This window comes from Peromyscus eremicus, chromosome X (assembly GCF_949786415.1).
Source record: "Peromyscus eremicus chromosome X, PerEre_H2_v1, whole genome shotgun sequence".
In the NCBI taxonomy this organism is placed as follows: Eukaryota; Metazoa; Chordata; class Mammalia; order Rodentia; family Cricetidae; genus Peromyscus; species Peromyscus eremicus.
Window position 1 is genome coordinate 46,630,475 of NC_081439.1, and position 24,767 is coordinate 46,655,241.

General features: G+C 35.6%; 1 pseudogene; it reads right to left on the reverse strand.

Annotated features, from left to right (window-relative positions):
* Positions 1-21,249, reverse strand: part of LOC131900021 (60 kDa heat shock protein, mitochondrial-like) — a 69,027-nt pseudogene extending 47,778 nt beyond the window's left edge.
* Between the last annotated feature and the right edge of the window lie 3,518 nt (positions 21,250-24,767).

Genomic DNA, 24,767 nt, shown 5'->3' on the forward strand with positions numbered 1-24,767 from the left:
ACACATCTGACCCCCATATAGGTTTGCCAGGCCCACTAGAATATGGCAATGATGAGATTGATCAATTATTGATAGGAAATGTGCTGGAGGCCTCAGAATTTCATAAAGAACATCATGTCAATAGTAAGGGTTTAAAAAATAATTTTTCCAAAACCTGGCAACAAGCCAAGGAAATTATAAGGAAATGTCCTACTTCTTCTTTTTATAATCAGACTCCACTACCAGCAGGATGTAACTGAAAGGGTACTCAGAGGAATAAAATCTGGCAGATGGATGTGTTTCATTTTGTAGAATTTCGAAAATTGAAATATGTGTACCACACAATTGATATCTTCAGAATTTCAATGGGCAACTTCTCTGAGTTCCAAAAAGGCTGATTCTGTAATCATACATTTGCTAGAAGTTATGGCCATCATGACTATACCTGTACAAGCTAAAACTGACAATGCTCATATGTGTTTGGTAAAATGAAACAGGTTTGAGTTTATTGCAATATAAAGCATACTACAGGTATACAACACAATCCTACAGGCCAAGCATTCATAGAAAGATCAAATGAACTGGAAAGGATATGCTAAATAAACAGAAAGGAGTAACAAAACCCCCAGAAATAGATTACACAATGCTTCATTAACTTTGAATTTTCTCAATGCTAATGAGAAAGGAACAACAGCTGCAGAGAGACATTGGATAATAGGGGAAAAAACTACAGAATTAAATCACCCTGCATACTTTAAAGATCTGCTGACCTCAGAATGGAAACCAAGATATGTGTTATGTTTGGGACGTGGTTTTACTTTTGTTTCCATGAAAGAAGAAAAGCTATAGATACCATCAAAATTGATAAAGGTTCGATTTGAACAAGAGAGTCCTCTTAATTAGAGGAGGTGATAGTTCATCAACCAGCATGACCATTCAATTTAAGCTAACTTACACCACTAACAAATGCTTTTAATTTGATCAGATATAACTTGCTAAAAGGGAACCTCCTGAAAGTTAGAGTTGGGAAAGGGTTTTGTTTTTGTCTTTCAGGAGAATGAAGGATAAGGAATCTGGAGAATACTGGACAAATGAGCCATCTGAAGAAAAAGAACAAATCATCTAGAAAAATTGTCTCATTAAGCAGATTTTCTGCAGTGAACCATGATCACACTTAACAGCAACTTTGAAATTTCCAAAAAGATGATGAGACCCAACAATGATGATTCCATTAGGACAATGATAACACCATTAAGCTGACCAACATCACCCAAAGATCAACTTTGGACTGCAAACTGCTCAGGAGGATATTCAGATGGCTAGCTGAGATGATACACCTCACAGGCTACTCCAATCAGGACTTGACTATAATCCTAAATTTTCTTTGTGTCCCTGTAAGACTACCAGCACCCCAATCAGCAGGAAGTAGCCTTGTGGTGGTATTGTGTTCCCCAAAATATTGTGTACTCTAATAAACTTATTTGGGGTCAGAGAACAGAACAGCCACTTTTCAGCTAGAGGCCTTTTGGCTAGAAAGCCTTTTCAGGCAGAGGAGTTGGTGAGGAAAGAGGTAGTGGCTGTGGCTTGTTCCTTTGTCTCTCTGACCTCTCAGCATTTATCCCAATATCAGGCTCTGGGTTTTTAAAAGGTTTAAAAGACCTTTTAACGTTCGCATTACACTTGTGGAAATTGAAAAAAAAAATATTAAATTCAAGTTCATTCTGTGAATCTGTACAAACTTCTAGAGTACATACTACTTAGCTTTGAATGAGTTAAATATTTTGATAATTATTTAAACACAGTGTTTCTCAACTTTTCTAATGTTGTGACTCTATAATATATAGTTCTTCATGTTGTGGTGACTCCCAATCATAAAATTATTTTCATTACTACTTCATAACTGTAATTTTGCTATTATTATGAATACTAGTGTAAATATCTGATATGCAGGATATCTGACATGTTCCCCCTGTGAAAGGGTCATTCAACCTCAAAGGGGTCATGATACACAGGTTGAAAACGACTGAACAGGTACTTTCTACAAACATACAGACCACACCTGCCAAGAAAGCAGGTAGGCTATCTGTAGATCGTCCCCTCTCCTATTTTTCTAGATCACTGGTTCTTGATCTTTCTAATGATGTGACCTTTTAATACAGTTCTTGATGTTGAGGTAACCCCCTGAGCATAAAATTATTTTTTTTTTGCTATTTCATAGCTGTAATTTTGCTATTACCATGAATCACAATGTAAATATCTGATATTCAGGATACCTTATATATGGTCCTCAAAGGGGTTACAACCCATAGGTTAAGAACCACTGTTTTAACATATTTAGGTTCTTTTTACTAGGCTACTGTTTTTGTCTCATGCTTGATGAGTCTCTTGACCATTACTGCAATAATAATATTATGTTTATGGTCTTTAATTTTTCTATGAAATTTAGAGGTTATATATTTTTAAACAGTAGTTCTCTAATTGGGGATTCAGAACTCATTGAACATAGATTTGGAAACAGATTTTAAAGAAATCAAGTATCCCATGTTTCTGATAAAACTGACTCAAATATTTCATGATACACATTAACTGAAGAGAGATTCTTGTCCCCTGTCCACTATTGTACTTTAGAAGGCCATAAGTATTAAAATAGAGCAAAGGAAATTTCCTAGTGGCAATTTTAAGAAAATGAAATGATAATATACCAAATGAAAGAAAACATTTGTAACACCTACAGGTGATGAATAATTTTTATATATAAAATATGAAAGTAACTTCAATAATAAAAGAGCAGGAAAAAATTAAATAGACAAAGAAAAATTACAAATAGCTAACTGGGTCATAAAAATGATCAATATCATTAACCATTACAGAAATGCAAATGAAAACTGATTTGAGATTTGACTCCTGAATTATTGGCTTTTTTCATTGCTATTACAAATACCTGGAAAAGGAATTTAAGGATCTCTTTGTTTGGACCTACAGTTTAAGGTTAAGAAGAGATGAAGTCAATTATGTCAGAAAGACATTGCAAGTTGGGAGTGTGATGTACCAATTCACACTATGTCTGTTGTCAAGAAACAGAAAAATAGATTAACTCTAGTTCTCAGTTTCCTTTATCCCTTCTTACAATTTTAATCAGTCTAGGATTACACAAAGTGAAATTTACAGTTTGAAGATAGGCAATTTAGTGTTTTAATACATGCAATACCACAATCAAGATGATTTTGCATCAGGAGAATATATTCTGATGTTCCTTTCCTGTCAGGCCCAACTCTAGTTCCAACGAATGTTATAAGTATTAAGAACATGGGTTATTTCTACCTCTTACAAACTTAAACACATAGAACCAACACAAAATGTACCTATTTTGTAAACATAATGTTTTAAAAATTGACTTCTGTTATTTTATGGATTCATACCTCATTCAATCTTATTTCTGGTAGTTTCCAACTGCATTTGTGGTAGGACATTGCTCTGTATGCAATTATTCAAGTATATTTAATTTGTTAACAGACACATGCTTTTAAAATATTAGAAATATGTATGGATAGCTATTTCACTTTTTTTGTGTAAATGCCTAAAATGAGAATTGTCTAGTTGCATCATAAAATGTTCAACTTTATGGAAAATTTTCATATGTACATAAAATTCTAGGAAATGAAAATGGAAAAGTACTGATAAAAAGTAGATCAATTATTAGTAATATTAACTAATATCAACCTAAAGAAAAGCTTGTGGTTAGAGGGAGATGCAATAAATTAGCTTAGAAAAAGGGCAATAAGTATATTTTAAGGATGATCCATACAGCCATATATTTTTAATGGCATTGATAGTTTCAAAGAATGTACATTTTATAAAACATACAAAATTATGTTCTCCAACTATATCAGTTTGCAATATCATAGTCTAAATTATGTTACCAAAAAGAAAAATGAAGACTTCTATAATATACTCATCTAAGATAAAGCTTTCAGCATTCCAAAATTATTAACAATTGAGTTTTCTCAATCACTTAAATGTTTTATTTAATATCTGTTTTGAAGTATTAGTTGAAGATATGTTACATTTGTTTATGCTGTGGAATATTTGTTTAATGATGAAAAGATGTGTTGCATTCTTTTATGTTGCATTTATTTAACTCTGTCTTACTTTGCCTGTCTAAAACATCTGATTGTTCTAGTAAAGAGCTGAATGGCCAATAGCTAGGCAAGAGAAAAGATAGGTGGGGCTGCCTGCCAGAGAGAATAAAGGAGAAAAGAAGAAAGAAGAGGGAGGAGTGAGAAAAGGAGGACAGGAGGATGCCGGGGGTTCAAGGGCCAGCCACACAGTCACACAGCCAGCCACAGGAAAGAAAGGTATATAGAATAGAGAAAGGTAAAAGCCCAGAGGCAAAAAGTAGACAGGGTAATTTAAGTTAAGAAAAGCTGGCTAGAAATAAGCCAAGCTAAAGCTGGGCATTCTTAAGTAAGAATAAGTCTCTGTGTATTTATCTGGGAACTGGGCAGCAGGACCCAAAGAGTAACAACAACAACAAAGAACAACTACAAATATCTATTACTTGAAATACAAAAAATATACATTTTGCTGATGTACTATGTTTTGATTCATCAGTAGATGGGATAATGTTTAAATCAGATAAAGCATATTTCTTACTATACATTGATCATTTCTTCATGGCATCATTTTTTCTTTGTGTGTGGAGAAGAGTATGATGTGTATATGTGTCAGAGGACAAGCCAAGACAGGGATCCTTCCTTTCTCCTTTTTTGAGACACCATCTCTTTTTTGTTATTTGTTACTGCATAAGCCAGGCTAGCTGACCTATAAGCTTCTGGGGCTTACCTTGTCTCTGCCTAACATCTTGCTTTAGGAGCATTGGGATTACAGATACATGGTAATGTGTTCAAGTTTGTGTGGTTTCTAAAGATTCAAATTCAAGTACTTTATTCACTGAACCATCTCCTCAGCTGGGCATCACTCATTTCTGTGTTCTTTTTCTACTGGTACTGAAGTCAACATGGTGCTACCACAATTTCATCTGTGTGTGATCCATAAACTATCCTGAAAAATTGTTTTTCTTTCTTCTAGAGGCTTAATGTCAGTTCCCTAAATAACCTTAAATCATAAATGTGTAGAATAGTTTTTTTGGGGTGTGTTGTTGACAAAAGACGTAGACTTATTTTTTTATAATTCAAAGGTTGAGCTTTTGTACAATTATAATCTCTTGACTCAAAAACTGAGACAGGAAGACTATATATTTAAAGTCAACCTTAATTATATAGTGAGTCCCTTTTTACTTGTCATGTTACTATAAGAACTTGCATAATAAAAGCAACATAAGAAAAATAGTTTATTTTCATTTACAGCTTGAGGGCACAGTCCATCAAGGACCTGATTTTACTGTAACCAGTACTGGACCAGGACTTCTAGAGTCTGGCCCAGGTCATTTTGCTTTATTCATGTATAAGCACAACACAATTTTTGAAAAAAAAGTATTCAGATAACAACTCAGTCCCAAGTGTACAACAATTTAAGACATGTTTATATTGAGATTCCTTACAAAGTATACCTGGCTTCTTTCATGAAAATGGGTCCCATTGACTCAAAGATAGTGCCCAAGATTTAGTGTCTAGGGAGTTTGATTGAGGTAAGCATAATGCCTGTGGGTGTTGGGATTGGCCTGGCCCTAAGATAACATAGAAATCACTTAGGCTGTTGCAAAAACACGATTGACATCACTCATAAGAGTTAATTTAATGGTCTAAAAACAGTGCTCAAGATTTAGGGGAAAAGGTCTTGGATAAGTAAAAATTCTGGGAGATATGGGCAGAGCCTCTCTCATCAGACAGCAAAGGATCACCAGGTTGTATAAACTACATCATTCCTACAGTTCCAGGAAGAGCAGCTGTACACCTCATTCCATTGAAGAAGTAAGGCATGTGTTTAACTTTCCTAACTTCTCCAGTGCTTATCTGTGTGTACAAGGCTTTTTGCCCTCTACACAAAATGCTACTAAGAATTTATTTTTGAGTGTTTATTTATTACTTTTTTGTGGTGCTGCCCTCATGTACACTGGGTAAGCACCATAACATGAGCTGCATTCAGAACTGCAATCACTAATTTTGTGGGATGAAAAAGAAGATATGATACATTTTTGAAGCAATATGGAATACTAGAATGCCTTAGGATAATTCTTTAAAAGTTTTGAGAGAAACATTTAGAGTCTGTAATTCCCTAACCACAAAACAAATAAATTTGCTGACATGTAATAATCTAGTAGCTTATTTTCAAAACATCCTTTCTGGGAATTTGCTGTAGGTTGTACTTACAAAATGAGTATAAAACAAACAAAGAAGGAGACATAAGATTCAGAAAACAGCAGACTAGTTGTAGAATAGAATATTTGAAAATCATCTTTAATAACACACATCAGGCCTACAATTTCGGTAGTATTTTGAAACAGGCAGACAAAGACCTTTATGGAAAAAAGAAAAAGAGCACCACTGTTCAGTTAGCACCTCCAGCTCACCCCTGCATGATCTAGAAAGCCCCATTCCTATCTCTCTCCCTCTCCAAACTCACCTGCTCATAGAGTCTCCTAACAAAAGAAAAGTCTCCAAAAAGCCCAGTTCTGCATTCTTAGAGGCTATTAGAGCTTCCTTCCCTGAAGTTGACAGCGACCCAAGTCCCTTCCTAAAGCTCTCAGCTTTTGACCATTCTTGGACACATACCCAGCTAGAGATAGATGATGATAGATAGATAGATAGATAGATAGATAGATAGATAGATAGATAGATAGATAGATAGATGGATGGATGAATGGATAGATGGATAGATAGATAGATAGATGAATGGTGGTAACTTAACTTTGTCTATACACTCTGTAGGTATCATAGTCCCAGATATGTATGTGTATAACACACATTTATACATACATATGTGTGATTTGAATAAAAATGGCTCATATATTGAATGCTTAGTCACCAGTGAGTAGAAAACTTTGACAGGATTAGAAGGATTAGGAGTTGTTGCCTTCTTGGAGGAAGTATATCACTGGATATGGTCTTTGAGGTTTCAAAAGCCATTCCAGGTCCAACTCTCTCTCTGCTTAGAAATCAGAATGTAGCTCTTAGCTACTTCTCTAGCCCCATGCCAGCCTGCTGCCATGCTCTCTGCCTTGATAATAATGGACTGATCCTTTGAAACTTTAGAAAAGTCTCCAGTTGAATGCTTTTTTTATGTGTTACCTTGATCATGGTGTCTCTTCACAGCAATAGAACAGTAACTAAAACAGAAACTGGTACCAGGGAACAGGGTATTCCTATGACAGTCCTGACCATGCTGCTTGTTTGTAGGATGTGAAAATTGGGACTTTGGATAAGGAAAGCAGTTAAAAGCTTTAAGTGGGTTATAATGGGTTTTACTAGAAAAAACATGGAAGACAGTGGTACCACTGAGAACATTGTAAATTATAATGACCTGATAGAAGATATTTCAGAGAGGAAGAATCTTAGTAAATGATGTAGAGACCATTCTTGTGATATTTTGCCAAATATGCGGCTGCTTATTGCCCTCATCCTAAAAATCTTCCTGAGGCCAAATTAAAGAGTTTTTAATTAATAGCATTCATGGAAGAGATTTCAAGACAGCCTAATATTGACACCTGTTGTGATGATTATTAGCAATCACTCTTATACAGATGTACAATGAAAATGAGCAAATTGGACAAAGAGAAATATAAAATGTAGTTTGGGGAGAAAAGGAGAATCAGGAAGTGTAATCCTGTTTTTGAGTGTAATCAGGAGCTCAATCCTATTCTCAAAGAGATGAAAAATTTAAAGAAAAGCCTGATGTTAAATGAAATAAAGGCTGTGGTGACCTAAGGGCATGACCCCATCCATCTAAGCTTCCAACTTGTAAAAAGTAATTAATGAAAAAATTAAGCAATGAAGGAAACTATCAACAAGAGAAAGTTTATGCAAATGTAATTGAAGGAGGAAGCAAAGTTCTAGCGCTGGGAATCAGCTTAGTTTAGTAGCTTCAGCCATAGGTTCTGGCTTGAGTCAAGAATACAAGAAAGGGGATGTACAATCTCCCTTTGTGGCTGCTGAGGCCAGGCATGTGTCAGGGGTATCCCTGAACAAAGACACAGAGAGGCCATTGTTTGAAGCTGTGAAGGTGAAGGTGGGATTGCCTTGGACTTCCCTGTTGAGATAATCTTTTTGTATACTCTATGAAATTGTGTCTCTGTCCTTCCTCACCTGCCTAAGACTCATTCTGATTGGTTTAATAATGTGCTGAACAACGGCCAATAGCTAGGCAGAAGAGGAGAGGTCAGACTTCCAGAGAGAGAGAGATAGTAACTCTGAGAAAGAATCTTAGGCACAGGAAACTCGCCAGGCAGTTGGGGAGGAAGCCAGATGTATGGTACTGAGGAAAGGTAATGAGCCACATAGGAGAATGTAAATTAATGTAATCACATTAATTTAAGTTTTTTTAGAGCTATTTGGGAACAAGCCTAAGGTAAGGTCAAGCTTTCATAATTAATTAAAAGTCTCTGTGTCATTATTTGGGAGCTGGTAGTCCAAAGAAAGATCTATTAACCCCCTCCCCCCCAAATGTTGGAGATGCCAGAGCTGCATAGCAGGTATGGAACCAGTTCAGAGAGAGAGAGAGAGAGAGAGAGAGAGAGAGAGAGAGAGAGAGAGAGAGAGAGAGAGAGAGAGAGAAGTGTGTTGCAGTCAACAAAGCTAAAAGGAGTTGGAGATCTGAAGAGTACTTTGACATCAAACATGAAGATACAGAATTTAGTGATTTTCCAGCTGACATTTGTTCTTGTTCAGGTCCAGTATTTGCTCACTATGCTCCCTTTTCTCCTTTTGGAATGGTAATGTATATTCTTTGCTGTTGTATGTTGGAAGTATGTGATCTGCTTTTTTTTATTTTGATTTTATAAGGGGTCACAGTTAAGAGAGATTGCCTTGAGCTTTAGAAGAGACTTTTCACTGTAGACTTTTAAAACCATGTTGAGACTGATAGACTATGGGGACTTTAGAAGTTGGGCTGAATGCATTTTTGCATTATGATATGGCTGCAAGCCTATGGGGGCCAGAGAGTGGAATGTGGTGGCTTAAATAAAAATGACACCCATAGGCTCATATATTTGAATGCTTAATCACCAGGGACTGGAACTCTTTGAAATGATTATAATGATTAGGAGGTGTGACATTTTTGGAGGAAGTATGTCACTGGAGGTGGGCTTTGAGGTTTCAAAAGCCCATGCCAAGTCTAATCTCTCTCTTTCTTTTTGCAGATCAGGATGTATCTCTTCATCTACTTCTCCAGTATCATGTCTGCCTGTTGCCATGCTCTCTGCCATAATGATAATGGACTAAACTGAAGAAATTTTAAATGAGTCCTCGATTAAATGCTTTCTTTAATAAGGGTCATGATGTTTCTTCACAGCAATAGAACAGTGGCCAAGACAACATGGATGCACATTTATGCCTGTGTGCACATTCAAATATATTGATGCATGTACAGAGGTTTTTGGACTACTAGCTTTCAAGGTACTTTCCTAGGAATATTAGACAAAATGTTAAACACATGTACATTGCTGTGGGATGTATGGCAAATGTGTTGCTAATTAATCAATAAAACACTGATTGGCCATTGCCTAGGCAGGAAGTATAGGCGAGGCAAAGAGGAGAATAAAGCTGGGAAGTGGAAGGCTGAGTCAGAGAGACACTGCCAGCCGCCACGATGAGAAACAGCTTGTGAAGATGCCGGTAAGCCACGAGCCATGTGGCAAGGTATAGATTAAAGGAAATGGATTAATTTAAGCTATTAATTTAAGCTATAAGAACAGTTAGCAAGAAGCCTGCCACGGCCATACAGTTTGAAAGCAACATAATTCTCTGTTTACTTGGTCGGGTCTGAGAGGCTGTGGGACTGGCAGGTGAAAGAGATTTGCCCTGACTGTGGGCCAGGCAAGAAAACTCAAGCTACAGTACATTATTTGAGATGGTGTTATAAACATTATAAAGTGGAAATGAATATATAGGGACATGGAGTAATTATAGTATCTGTTGTTTTTTTTATTTTTATTGTTGTTTTTATTTTTTTCAACTGCTAATTAGGCCAAAATTCAAACTTCTAAGAGTATAAATAAGTACACAGAAGTTAGGAGTAATGAGCATATGAGAAAGTACTAGATAAGAAAGCAATGCCACTGGGATGTTGTAGGGAAATTAAAGCCATAACAAACATTGGATTTCATTCTAAGTAGCATAGAAGACTAAAGGACAGTGGATGCCTTCATGTTGTGGTACACAAAATATATTGTTATGAAGAACGAATGGAAGAAAGAAAGCCAGTGTCATTCAGAGGGAAGACCAACAACTACTGGCAACTTATGATAGCTAAGAGTAGAATAATTAGTTTTCATCAGGATGAGACCTATAGTTGTTTATCTAACACCAAGTGCTCAGTCCTGAAACTGTATACACACAGCCACACTGAAAAACTCAGGAGGTTTTATTAATGTATTTATGGATTTATATATGGATAATAATGATAAAGGAAAAGAGGCTATGACTATGAGAGGGAGATAGAGAGAAACATGGGAGGGACTGGAAGGAAAAAAAGAGAACGAAGTGGTGTAATTATATCTTAACTAAATGATATTTTTAAAAGATTATGTACATTGAAAATTATTTTCCCAAGAAAAACCACTAAAAGGAAAATAGTATTAAAAGGTATAATATTCAACAGACAAAAAACCAAATGCTTTGTCCTTTCATATTTAAATGTTTTCTAAAATTGTTCAGATATGTCTATTTTACATCCATTCAGTTACCTAGGCAAGACACAATAGTGGATATTATATCATAAATTATAGGTTATAAACTTGGAGCATGTATCATAAAACTGTAAGGTAATGTTGTATTTGATATAAAGCTTTGTAAAAATAGAAATAACCTAAAAGTCTCTCTCAAATATTTGAAGGTGTTAAGTGCTACTCTGAAATTTAGGGGAAAATGAGGAAATATTGTCTATATCAGTCTAAGAGGGCAGGGTAACCTTGCCACCCAAACATAATATTAAATCAATCCCACATGAGCCAGCAAGACGTTTCAGTGAGTAGAAGTACTTATACACAGGCCTGGTGACCTGAGTTCTTTTGCTGGATAATACAAGGAAATGCTGTCTTTCAAAAGGTGTCTACTGATTTCACCAAACTCTGTGCCATGTGTTGCCTGCTCTCTCTTTCTCTGTGTCTCTTTCTCACACACATTAAATAAAATAAATAAACTTTGATAATTAACATTTACATAAATTTCTTTCATGAATGAACACACAAAAATCCTAAATGAATGTTTTAGAAACAAATTCAATCAATAAAAGGAATAAAAGAAGATGAGGCTGAATAATGCTTATATTTGCTTAACTATGGATCAACAACATTGTTCATGGTATTCACTTGGAGATATAGTATGCAAGATAAAACTATATACAGTCTGTGTTCATTGTTATTATGTTTACAATAAATGGTCTCACTCTTTAGTTGAGATTTCTTCAAAATAAGAGGAAACATTTAGTCAAACATCATAAAAATATCTCGTTATCTTAAGTGTAATACCCAGAATAAAGAGGATAAACATTTATATTAGCCATATATTTCAATGGTTGTCTTATAGATATATCATGACATTATCATACTTCTGGAAAGAATATTTGCTGCTATATTACATGTGACTTGATACATCCATAATTAAATTGGTTTATCATTCTATCAATACCTTACTTTGATTACATTCTTCCAATAACCCTGCCCCATCATTTTAATGGTGACATTGCTTTTTCACATGACTCCCATGTTGAACTCATGGATCAATTTCCTTGGTATCAACACTTGAAGTCTTCAACCTAGTTTTCTCTAGATACTGCATATTGTAATTTTTTTCTTTTATATTTTTATATTTCTAGTTAGATTCTATTCTTTGTATATTCTTGTCTTGGTTCTACTTCATCTGCCTTGCTATGTCCCAACTTACCTGGTAGGCAACCATTTTATAACACCTCAAATAGTTGTATGTATAAAGCATTTAAAAATAAAATTTTAATTAAAATAAAATTATATAACTCCCCCTTCTCTTTCTTCCCCCCAACTCCTCCCATATCCATCCCTTACTCCCTCTCAAATCGATTGCCTCTTTGTTTTTATTATTATGCATAATTATGTATATATATTACATGCATGAACAAATATATAAATACAAATTGCTGAGTCTGGTTTTGTTTTTTGTGTCTCAAAGGTTGAAGGTAAAGGCCCTATTTCTAAAGACACTACAGACTTAGGACAGAGGACTCAGATGATTTGAACTGGATTTAACCTAAAAGCCTCCATCCTGCAGTATAGCTTTCATAGTATCAGAAACTACTTTGTAAGCTGTCAATGAAGGGAAACAATAATTTTCTAAAGCTGTGATGATTATTAACCACAGTGATGGCCAACATGGCAAAATATCCCTAAGGGTGCAATAGTAGCACACATACCTTGGTGATAATCAACAGCACTCTAACTGGACTTAAGACCTTCTCAACAGAATTGACAGATTTTCATATGTTGAACCATCCTTGTATCTCTGGGATGAAGCCTACTTGGTCATGGTAGATAATTTTTTGATATGTTCTTGGATTCAGTTTGCCAATATTTTATTGAGTATTTTCGTGCTAGTGTTCATGACAGAGATTGGTTTGTAATTCTCTTTGTTGCATCTTTGTGTGGTTTGGGTATCAGAGTACCTGTACCATCATAAAAGGAATTTGATAATGTTCCTTCTGTTTCTACTGTGTGGAACAATTTGAAAAATATTGATATTAGCTCTTCTTTGAAAATCTGGTAGAATTCTGTGCTGAAACCATCTGGTCCTAGGCTTTTTTTGGTTGGGAAACTTTTAATGACTGTTTCTATTTCCTTAGGGGTTATTGGTCTATTTAAATATTTATCTGCTCTTGATTTAATTTTTGTATGTGGTACCTATCCAGTAATTTGTCCACTTCTTTTAGATTTTCCAATTTTGTGGAGTACAGGTATTTGAAGTATGACCTGATGATTCTCTGGATTTCCTCATTGTCTGTTGTTAGGTCTCCCTTTTAATTTCTGATTTTGTTAATTTGGATTCTCTCTCTCTCTCTCTCTCTCTCTCTCTCTCTCTCTCTCTCTCTCTCTCTCTGCCTTTTTGTTAGTTTGGATAAGGGCTTGTCTATCATGTTGATTTTTCTCAAAGAACCAGCTCTTTGTTTCATTGATTCTTTGTATTGTTCTCTTTGTTTCTATTTTATTGATTCAGTTCTCAATTTGATTATTTCCTGGGTGAGTTTGCTTCTAGAACTTTTAGGTGTGCTGATAAGTCACTAATGTGAGATTTCTCCAACTTCTTTATGTGGGCATTAGTGCTATGAATTTTCCTCTTAGCACTGCTTTCATAGTTCCATAAGTTTGGGTATGTAGTACATTCATTTTCACTGAATTCTAGGAAGTCTTTAATTTCTTTATTTCTTCTTTGACCCTTTGGTGATTCAGTTAAGCATTATTCAGTTTCCATGTGATTGTAGGCTTTCTGTAACTTTTGTTGTTGTTGAAATCTAACTTTAAGCCATGGTGGTCTGATAAAATACAGGAGGTTATTCCAATTTTTTTTTGTATCTGTTGAGATTTGCTTTGTGACTGAGCATGTGGTCGATTTTAGAGAAGGTTCCATGGGGTGCTGAGAAGAATGTATATTCTTTTTGTTAGGGTGGACTGTTCTATAGATATTAAGTCCATTTGAGCTGTATCATCTGTTAGTTTCCTTATTTCTCTGTTAAGTTTCTGTCTGGTAGATCTGTTCATTGGTGAGAGTGGGATGTTGAAGTCTCCCACTATTAATGTGTGGGATTTGATATGTGATTTAAGCTTTAGTAATGTTTCTTTTATATATGTGGGTGCCCTTATATTTGAGGCATGAATGTTCACAATTGAGACTTCATTTTGGTGGATCTTTCCTGTAATGAATATTTTATGTCCTTCCTGATCTCTTTTGATTGATTTTAGTTTGAAGACTATTTTGTTGGCTATTAAGATAGCTACTGTACCAGCTTGCTTAAGTCCATATGATTGGAAAGTCTTTTCCCAGCCTTTTACTCTGAGGTAGTGTCTATCTTTGAAGTGGAGATGTGTTTCTTGTATGCAGCTGAAGGATGGATCCTGATTTGCTATCCATTCTTTTAGCCTGTGTCTTTTTGTAGGAGAATTGAGTCCATTGATATTAAGGGATATTAATGACCAGTGATTGTTAATTACTGTTATTTTTTTGGTGGTAGTGTGCATGTATTTACCTTCTTTGGTATTTAATACTGTGAGACTATCTATTGCCTGTGATTTCGTGGGTGCATCTGACTTCCTTACGTTGAATTTTTCCTTCTAGTGCTTTCTGTAGGGCTGGATTTGTGCATAGGTATTGTTTAAATCTGGCTTTGTCTTGGAATGTCTTGTTCAGTCCGTCTATGGTGATTGAAAGTTTTGCTGGGTATAGTAGTGTAGGCTGGTATCCATGGTCTCTTAGTGTCTGCATTACATCTGTCCAGGTCCTTCTGGCTTTCAAAGTCTCCATTGAGAAACTGGGTGTTATTCTGATGGGTCTGCCTTTATAAGTCACTTGGCCTTTTTCCTTTGCTGTGCTTATTATTCTTTCTTTATTCTGTATGTTTAGTGGTTTAATTATTATGTGGCAAGGGGACTTTTTTGGGAGTTCTAGTCTATTTGGTGTTCTATAAGCTTCTTTTACCTTTATAGGCATTTCCTTCTTTAAGTTGGAAAAGTTTTCTTCCGTGATTTCTGTGTCTTTGAGTTGTTATTCTTCTCCTTCTATCTCTATTATTCTTAGGTTTGGCCTTTTCATGGAGTCCCAGATTTCCTAGACATTTTGTGTTATGACTTTTTTGGCTTTGGTGTTTTCTTTGACTGATGAATCTATTTCCTCTCTTGTATCCTTTATGCCAAAGATTCTCTCTTCCATCTCTTGTATTCTGTTGGTTATGCTTGCATCTGTAGTTCCTGTTCATTTACTCATATTTTCTATTTCCAGCATTCCCTCAGTTTGTGTCTTCTTCATTGTTTCTATTTCAATATTCAAGTCTTGAACTGATTCCTTCATATGTATAATTGCTTTTTCATGGTTTTCTTGGCTTTCTTTAAGGGATTTATTGATTTCTTCCAATTTTTTTCTTTATCTTTTCCTCAATTTCTTTACAGGAATTTTTCATTTCCCTTTTAAAGACCCCTATTATCTTCATAAAGTTATTTTTAAGGTTACTTCCTTCTGCTTCTTCTATGTTGTAATGTTCAGGTCTTGCTGTTGTAGAGCTGCTACATTCTGGTGATGTCATATTGCCCTTTATGTTGCTGTATATATTTTTGCACTGGCATCTACCCATCTCTTTCTCCAATAGGTGCAAGAGGTGCCTGTGTCTGAGTGATCTGCTCTTGGTCTAATCTGTGCTTGTTGTGTCTGTCTTGGGGGCCAATCTGGGTCCATCTTAGCTCTTTGTCTAATTGGAGCTGGAGGATTCTTGTCTCAGGGAGCTGCTCTTGGTCCAATCAGAGCTGGGGGATTCTGTTTCTCAGGAAGCCACTCTCAGTCCAATGAGAGCTGATGGTGTTTGTGTCTCAGGAGCCACTGGGGTCATAGGGGGATGGGAATGTTTGAGGTAAAGTATGGGTCTTGTAGATTGCAGGGTCTAATGGGGGGATTGGTGGGCAATCCTGCCCGCAGGAGTCTTCCCTGCTGGCTGGCAACTGGAGCAGAGATGGGTGTGGTTTCTAGGTACTGGCTGTGTTCCAGGACCTAGGTCCTAGAGGCAGGACTCTGGGTAGGAGAAGAGTTATTCACTTCTTGGTCCAATGAGAGCTGGCTTATTTCGTGTCTCAGGATGCCACTGGGGTCACAGGTAGATGGATATGTTTGGTGTAGGGAGTGGGTCTTGTAGATTGAAGGGTCCAGTGGGGGTTTTAGTGGGGGAGCCTGCCCACAGGAGTCTTCCCTGCTGGAAGGGCAGTGATGGGTCAGGTATATTTTCTATTATGATAAAATGCATGTTAAAGGTATTTGTCTATTCATGCATTCAGTACAATGTCTTATGAACATGAGATTATAAATATGCATACAATAACTCAAAGGATCAATATATAAATCTAATATCTATATTTAATATCTAAAAGAATTAAAAGAACATGATAAATTAGGTCAAAAGGATTTTACTTCAGAAATACAATGCATGTTCACAGATTTTATTAGAAGTAGAGTAAGGACAAAATCAGATTTTCAAATAAAAATGCAAGATTTAAATAGAACTAAATGGTCTTTCTAAAGAGTGACAATCATCAAATATTATAATGTATTTCCAAATTAAGTTGTCAAATCATTTTCACATGTATTTGGAAATAAGATGGGAGTTTCATCTGCTTAGGATGCTTTAACTGTCTCTAAATTATGCCAAAACATCAACTAGTTCCAGTCAATAGTACAATATTCCACACTGTCAATTCAAAGAATAAATCAATCATTTTTGGCATCATAGAACTCAGACAAGCATGTTGAGTGACAATTTTATTTCTTCAGATTATTTTGCTTTAATGAAAACTCCCAACTTTTATATTTCTAAGAGGCTTGATTAAATAATCAAAATTATCAAAATTTCTAAGTGCCTTTTCAGCTATGTATGCTTGAAATTCTTTTATTCATAGTGTAAAATACATGTAACCCTTATATAATTTGAGCAAGTCATACTTTAAAAATACTTAAAAATATTTAAAACGAGAAAATGACATTGATGATATTTAAGTTAAAATGTAATTTGCTGGAACTCAAGATGTTGAAATAACATTAAAAACTAAGAGTATTTTGCATACTTCACTTGTTTAATTCACTATAAATAGTTATATGCATGGAAATGCTTTGGAAAGAATAGCAGTTTTATTAGACATGAGCATAATGAGAAGGGAAATTACTTTTTGAAATTTTCTGGAGGAATTAGACTTTGGTGCCTGCTCAATGAATATTTATTCGATAGAAATAATTGGCTGGTTGCTTTATGTGTTGAGACAATGAGGTGAGGTATATGGTAAGTAATGTTATAATTCATCTGTCAATTCAATGTACTTAAAGGATAATTTAAATTTTTGACTAAAGAATTTTCCAGTGGAATGCAAAAGCTGAATGGTAATAGTACACAAGGAAAGCAAGTGCCACTTCTCTCATGCTCCGCTTGAGATTTTGTCTGGGTGACTTTTCTCCTCTAGTGATTATTTCTAATGAACAAAAGAAACTGACTCCTGTTTTTGTTTTATGTATGTACAAATCATTATTTATTATTTGTTCACAATATTTATAATTTTAATAATAAAAATTTGCTTATGAGCACAGCATTATGTTGTGTTTTATTTTTCTTTTGTATTAATTAGATTACCAAATGAGGTAGCCTTTTTTACAGATGAAGTAATTACATTAAGAAGAATTCCTTGCCTGGCGGTGGTGGCACATGCCTCTAGGCAGAACTAGGTGGATCTCTTTGAGTTCTAGGCCAGCCTGGCCTACAGAGCAAAATGCAGGACAGGAACCAAAACGACACAGAGAAACCCTGTCTCAAAAAATAAAACAAAACAAATAGCTCCAACACTGAATGTAACTGTCAGATATGGTATTACTAATAGTTGTAAGCCTTAAAAATTTTCTTATGAAAGATTGTTCATTATTCATATAAAGTTCACAATGTATATTTTATGTTGTCAACAAATTTTTTAAAGTTTTAAAATTACATCTATTTATTTTGTTGGGTAGTACATGTGTGGAAGTCAGAAGACAGCTTGGGGGAAGTGGTTCTTTTTCTCCACCATGTGAGTTCTCAGGTATCAGACTTAGGTGATTAGGCTAGGTAGTAAGCATCCTTACCAACTGAGTCATCTTTTTAGCTCCCTTTTAAAATTACTTATCACATCATTTCTCTATTCTTTCTCCTCTATTTCTAGAGATAAGTATACTCCTTACCCCATATAAAGGAAAGTTCTCCTTGCAACAGATGCAGACCATTACAGGAAACAACAACCAGTCGAAACACAGGATTGGGAAGGCCAATCTCAAAGGATATACCTACAAAACAACTCTCAAACCTAAGCATCAAAGATCATTGTGTAAGAGGAGGCAGAAAGATTGTAAGCACTGGGAAGCAAGTAGTTTGCTGTGTGATTATGTCTCCTAAGAATGTCAGAAACAACACCTTGAGTAATTCTTTAAATAATACCTAGGCACTTATCTCTTCTAGATTATAGCCCTTCCACTTCCAACGTCATCTTTTGTTCCACTGCCTTCATTCAGAGAGCAAGTGTTTAGGTTGATGAATGAAGTTTTGGGGATAGAATTGGGACATATTTTGATTCTATTCACATTCCATATTTAAGAACTTATTTGTGTGGATACACCTAAAGGCAATGACTTCACAAAATGTGTTCTGTCTGATGCCTAAGGGAAAAATTGTTTTGTGGAGAGCTAATATAACTGACACAACCATAAAATATTCAATGTAGAGCATGCTCCCAAAACAGAAACCTCAAACCTCATTGAGTGATTGTGCCTAAATCCAAGTCTGATATCTCCAGATGTGCAGTACCTTGTGCATGCAGTTCCTTCTTATTTAGAGATCTACTAGCCTGGAAAGCAAATTTGTCATTGTAAGATGGAGAAAAATAATCCCAATCCATTTTCATTTTTCCTCCAGAGATATTTACTCCTAAGACATAGAAACAAGGAATATTAGTGGTTTGAATGAGAAATGTAGTATCTAGCACTTGAATGCTCTGTCCCTAGTTGGTGACCCTGTTTAGAAAGGCTTAGGAGATATGATCTTGTTGGTGGAAGTATCACTGGAGGCAGCATTAGAAAGTTTAAAGATTCTACTCAGTGCATGCCTACAGTTCAAGATGTGAGCCCTCAGTTTATTTATGCTGATGCCATGTCTTTTCCCAACCATCATGAACTCTAATCCTCTGGAGTCATAAGCTCAAATCCATTCTTTCTTCTATAAGCTGCCTTGGTCATAGCATTTTATCACAGCAGTAGAAAAAATAACTAATCCAGGTATGTAACAAAGGATAATAAAGTTGGCAGATGGAATTAAGTTTTCTTGTAAACTAATTTTAAGGTAAAACCCAGTGTAATGATAAAGACCCCTTGGAGTAGAAACAGAATTAGGAGTTACAATTCTCTAAGTCAGAGAGGAAGAAATATGGATGAAACAAGACTATGATATGATGACTAAACCTATCAATGCAATTTTTAAGATGGAACAATGTAGAATATGCTGGGAAATTTGGACAGTTTCCTGAGATTGGAATGGGCAAGAAACTATATTCCCACATAAAGTCTCCAGAAAATAATATAGCCCTAATAATTTTACTTTGTCTTGGTAACACCAGTACTGATCATTTAACCTTTAAAATGCTAAGATAGTGTTTTTATTTTGTTTGTCTGTTTCTTTTTTCTTTTGTGGAGCTGAGGATGGATACAGTGTTATGATAACAAATGTATGTTGTCTTTGATGACTAAAGTTGATTAAGTCTTATAATATCAATAGAAAATTAATGTGATTGTTTCCCTTCATAAATACTCAGTATACAATGGTGGTGCCAGAACAGAATACCTAGAAAAAAACATTTCCATTTAAATTAAGAAAAAATGAGATGACTCAACAATACTCATATGTAGGAATAAGATAACCATGAGAAGAAGGTATTATGAATCTCTATACATGTTGGTAGTTAGAATTGCTCTTTGATGACAGATTATTTTGTTTTGTTGATAGCAAATTCCTTATATTTTTAGTAGATACTGCTTCTACCTATGCCTTTTTTTAAAATTTACTTTTATTTTGCAATACAGTTCAGTTCTACATATCAGCCACAGATTCCCTTGTTCTCCCCCCTCCCGCCCCCCTCACCTTCCCCCCAGCCCACACCCCCTGCCTTTTTAAAGGTTCTATCCATGTCATGTTCTCTACCAGAACAGGCTTTGAAGATTATGATTTTTTTTGCTGCCGTGAAACTTTTAAAAAAGATTGTTACTGTTTATTTGGCTCTTATTCTAGAGCCAAAATATTATTGGTTATGTAACTATCTCACCTCACAAACTTAAAAGGATTATTTTCTGTATGATTCCAGTGTCTTTAAGTACATTGAAACAGTTTTCATGACAGACAGAATATGATGTAGTTATTGAATATATACCTGTATTGTGTGGTGTAACCATGCACTACTGCCTTCTGGGGACTAATTGGTATTTTTTTTATAATTAAGGTGTCAGTTGACATCATGTTGATTAGCTTGGAATTAGCTGTTGCAAGAGTAGATATACCACATACAGTGATATTATAAATCATGGATTTCTATTTATGTTCTTTTTGAGACACAGGTGTTAAAATTTTAATAGCACAGCAGTGTCTCTCTCTATTTATCAACTTTATGTATGATAACTGACTCTCTTTCTCTCTCTCTGAAGAAATCAGTGAAAATGCTGTATAACTTAATCTTACCTAAAAAAAATGACTTATGTTGCTCAAATGAGAAGTCCTACTGAGCTTTTTATTCAATGTATATTAAATTCTTACCTACTACTCAGTAGCACTTAGACTAAGTCAGCTTTTCTAACTCTTTACGGTCCTAAATTCCTGGACTGAATGTATCATATTTGCTAAAGTTCTGCTATCATGTCAACCAATTATTTCCCTATCTTATCTCCTAATAATACCTTACAAAAAGTGAACCTTAAATGTTAAGCTATCATTATCATGGCCATTCAATGTATTGCAAGTATCATTTTCACTAAATGTTTTCTCACAACATCAGGTAGAGCTCACTACAAAATTGATTTAACTGACTTTCTAGTGTCCCAAAACAAAGTCACTTTATTTATCTTAGGAATTTTTTTAAATAGCACTGTTTCAAATTATCAGTTTCTACATTAATTCAAATAATATTACTCACTCTAATTGATGAATCTAAAAGTGAATTGTTTTAAAATAGTGGAAGCTTATCTTAGAAATATATGTAAAATTAATGTTTACAATTTGTATGTAGTTTTTGTTCATGTAGTGATTCATGATCTCAGACTCCCCATCTTCTAGCTCACCTGTGTTCACAATGTTTCTTTCTGGGTCATTATACTCTTCTGCTACCATCTAGCCAAAAGCAAAATAAGGGCATTGGAATTGGCTAGTTTGGGAAATAGTTTATTTTATTTCTGCTTGCATGTCTTAAGCTAAACACTTTATGGGAAAAGAGGCAGTACATGTAGTTTAGTTACTGGTAGAGGAGAAGAAAAAAAGTAATGGAAGAAAACCACCTAGTGTCTGGTATAAATGGTTTTGTTATTAAACCAAGGAGCTACTAAGATTCACACAACATTAAATACAATTCTACAATGTCTGTTTGAAACCTAACAGAACACTGATTAACATTTTTAGAGTGCTTTTCATATACTGGGCATTTAGGTAAGATATGTATCAAAAGCAGATGCATTAATTCAATCCATATTCACAAAAATATATAATTGGGCATTATTATCCTCAGTTTTACAAAAGATCATACTATGATAGAAAAACTACAGGTAGCTGCATGAGATGTTAAATTCTAAAACAAATAGGATAAAACAGTGTCTGATTTTCTTTTGGTCTTCTACCTTTGTTACTCTTCTCTTGCTCTTCCCACTCCTCTTCCTCTTTTCTATGTATTTGTAAAGTTTGAATAGTTTTTAAACAGAAATTACAAAAGCAGATTTTGAAAAATAATGATTCATATGGCTATTCAAGGCCTCAGAACAAGACGAAGATAGGAAAGATTTGGAGTCACAGAATACCTTTAAATAATCAAATTGATGTCTAAGCTAAAACCAGAAGGATATCTTCCCCACTTCCTCTTATCCTATGAAATTTTATTTTTTTTCCTTTTTTTTTAATTTTTATTTTGCAATACAATTCAGTTCTACATATCAGCCACGGATTCCCTTGTTCTCCCCCCTCCTGCCACCCTCATCTTCCCCCCCCCCCAGCCTGCCCCCCATTCGCATCTCCTCCAGGGCAAAGCCTTCCCTGAGGACTGAGATCAACCTGGTAGACTCAGTCCAGGTAGGTCCAGTCCCCTCCTCCCAGGCCGAGCCAAGCAACCCTGCATAGGCCCCAGGTTTCAAACAGCCAACTCATGCAATGAGCACAGGACCCGGTCCCACTGCCTGGATGCCTCCCAAACAGATCAGGCCAATCAACTGTCTCACCCACTCAGAGGGCCTGATCCAGTTGGTGACCCCTCAGCCATTGGTTCATATTTTATGTGTTTCCATTCCGTTGGCTATTTGTCTCTGTGCTTTATCCAACCTTGGTCTCAACAATTCTCGCTCATATAAACCCTCCTCATTCTTGCTAATTGGACTTCCAGAGATCCACCCAAGGCCTAGTCATGGATCTCTGCATCCAGATCCCTCAGTAGTTGGATGAAGTTTCTAGCATGACAATTAGGGTGTTTGGCCATCCCATCACCAGAGTAGGTCAGTTCGGGCTGTCTCTCGACCATTGCCAGCAGTCTGTTGTGGGGGTATCTTTGTGGATTTCTATGGGCCTCTCTAACACTTTGCTTCTTCCTATTCTCATGTGGTCTTCATTTACCATGGTCTCCTATTCCTTGTTCTCCCTCTCTGTTGTTGATCCAGCTGGGATATCCCGCTCCCCTAAGCTCTCTTTCCCTCGACCCTCTCCCTTCACTACCCCTGAAAAAAGAAATTGAAGAAGATGTCAGAAAATGGAAAGATCTCCCATGCTCATGGATAGGCAGGACTAACATAGTAAAAATGGCAATCTTACCAAAAGCAATCTACAGATTCAATGCAATCTCCATCAAAATACCAACACAATTCTTCACAGACCTGGAAAGAACAATACTCAACTTCATATGGAAAAACAAAAAACCCAGGATAGCCAAAAGAATCCTGTACAATAACACAACCTCTGGAGGCATCACGATCCCTGACTTCAAGCTGTACTATAGAGCTACAGTAATAAAAACAGCTTGGTACTGGCATAAAAACCGACATGTGGACCAATGGAATCGAATTGAAGACCCTGACATTAATCCACACACCTATGAACAAATAATTTTTGACAAAGAAGCCAAAAGTGCACAATGGAAAAAAGAAAGCATCTTTAACAAATGGTGCTGGCAAAACTGGATATCAACATGTAGAAGGCTGCAAATAGATCCATATCTATCACTGTGCACAAAACTTAAGTCCAAGTGGATCAAGGACCTCAACATAAATCCAGCTACTTTTTTTCCTTTTAATCTAAATAGTATATGAGTTTTGAGTGACTAAAACCTGCATTAATAATCTCCTTTGAATGAGTTGAACATATTTCTTCCTGTATGTAGGCCTCTGATAGACCTGTTCATAGATCATATAGGACATTTAATTAGAAGATTTACAATAGAAAATCCCTTTTCTTGAAATATAAATAGTTTCCAAGGCCCTTGTCTATGTTCTAATCCATGGGTGTCTTTATTACAAAACTAGAAATCATTCATTTAAAGTGTACCAATCAAGAAATACATCTCTCAATACACAGGAATGAATAGCAACTTAAATTTGATGAAAGTTAATTAGCAAATAAAGACTGATCAAAGTGACAAGTCTCCCCAGTGTCCTCCATTGGCTTAGTGTAAGTGCATGTGTCTGAAAATAGAAATATCTCTCTGTCTCTCTCTCTCTCTCTCTCTCTCTCTCTCTCTCTCTCTCTCTCTCTCTCTCTCTCTCTCTCTCTCTCTTTTCCCAAGACAGGGTTTCTCTGTGTAGCTTTGTGCCTTTCCTGGAACTCACTTGATAGCCCAGGCTGACCTCGAACTCACAGAGATCCACCTGGCTCTGAAATCACCCTCAATCTTAACAGTGATATTTAGTCATACACAGAAGAGGAGGAGCATGAACTAACAGCATGTCTTTAATACTCCATGCTTCTTGATTCTAAATAAGGATAGCTTTCTTTCTTCTCTGAGATTCCATCCTGTTTTCTGGTTCAACATTTACGCTCTACTCAAAGATGCCCACTTACCATTCCAGACTTATCCTAGGTCCTTTCTGTTTTTTGTATTTTTCTACACTTTGCTAAATAAATAGAATTTGGAAAGTGTTCTAGGATATTTATGCTGCCTCGGGTAATAAGGATTTACTAAGATATAAATTGAGGAAATACACTCACAAATACACTCAGAATCCTGTTCTGCAAACTAAGACTTTAATGCATTGAATAGGATAACTAGAGCTGCTTCAAGGCTCCCAGAGTAAATAAAGTCAAGCAGGCTACCAGCCGTACCCCTTCCCCTATATCTGTCAATTTCAACACAAACTATACTAGAATATATTAATCAACTGTATAACATAACCATTGATTTATTTTAAACCTATTTCAAACCTGTGATTTTGGTATTTATGTATTATCTGACTAAATAAATAAATGTAGTTCCATCCTAGAAGCTTAGAAAATTCTACAACTTAATTTCCATATACTCTTTAAATGGATCTACTCTCAGCATTCTTTACTTGACTCTAGTTCTTTGTCTAGGGCTCAGACTCTCACCCTCACCCCATTTCTCCTTCCTGTTCTATTCGTGTCCTCCTTGTTCATGTCTTAGTTACGTGTCTTTTTACAATAAA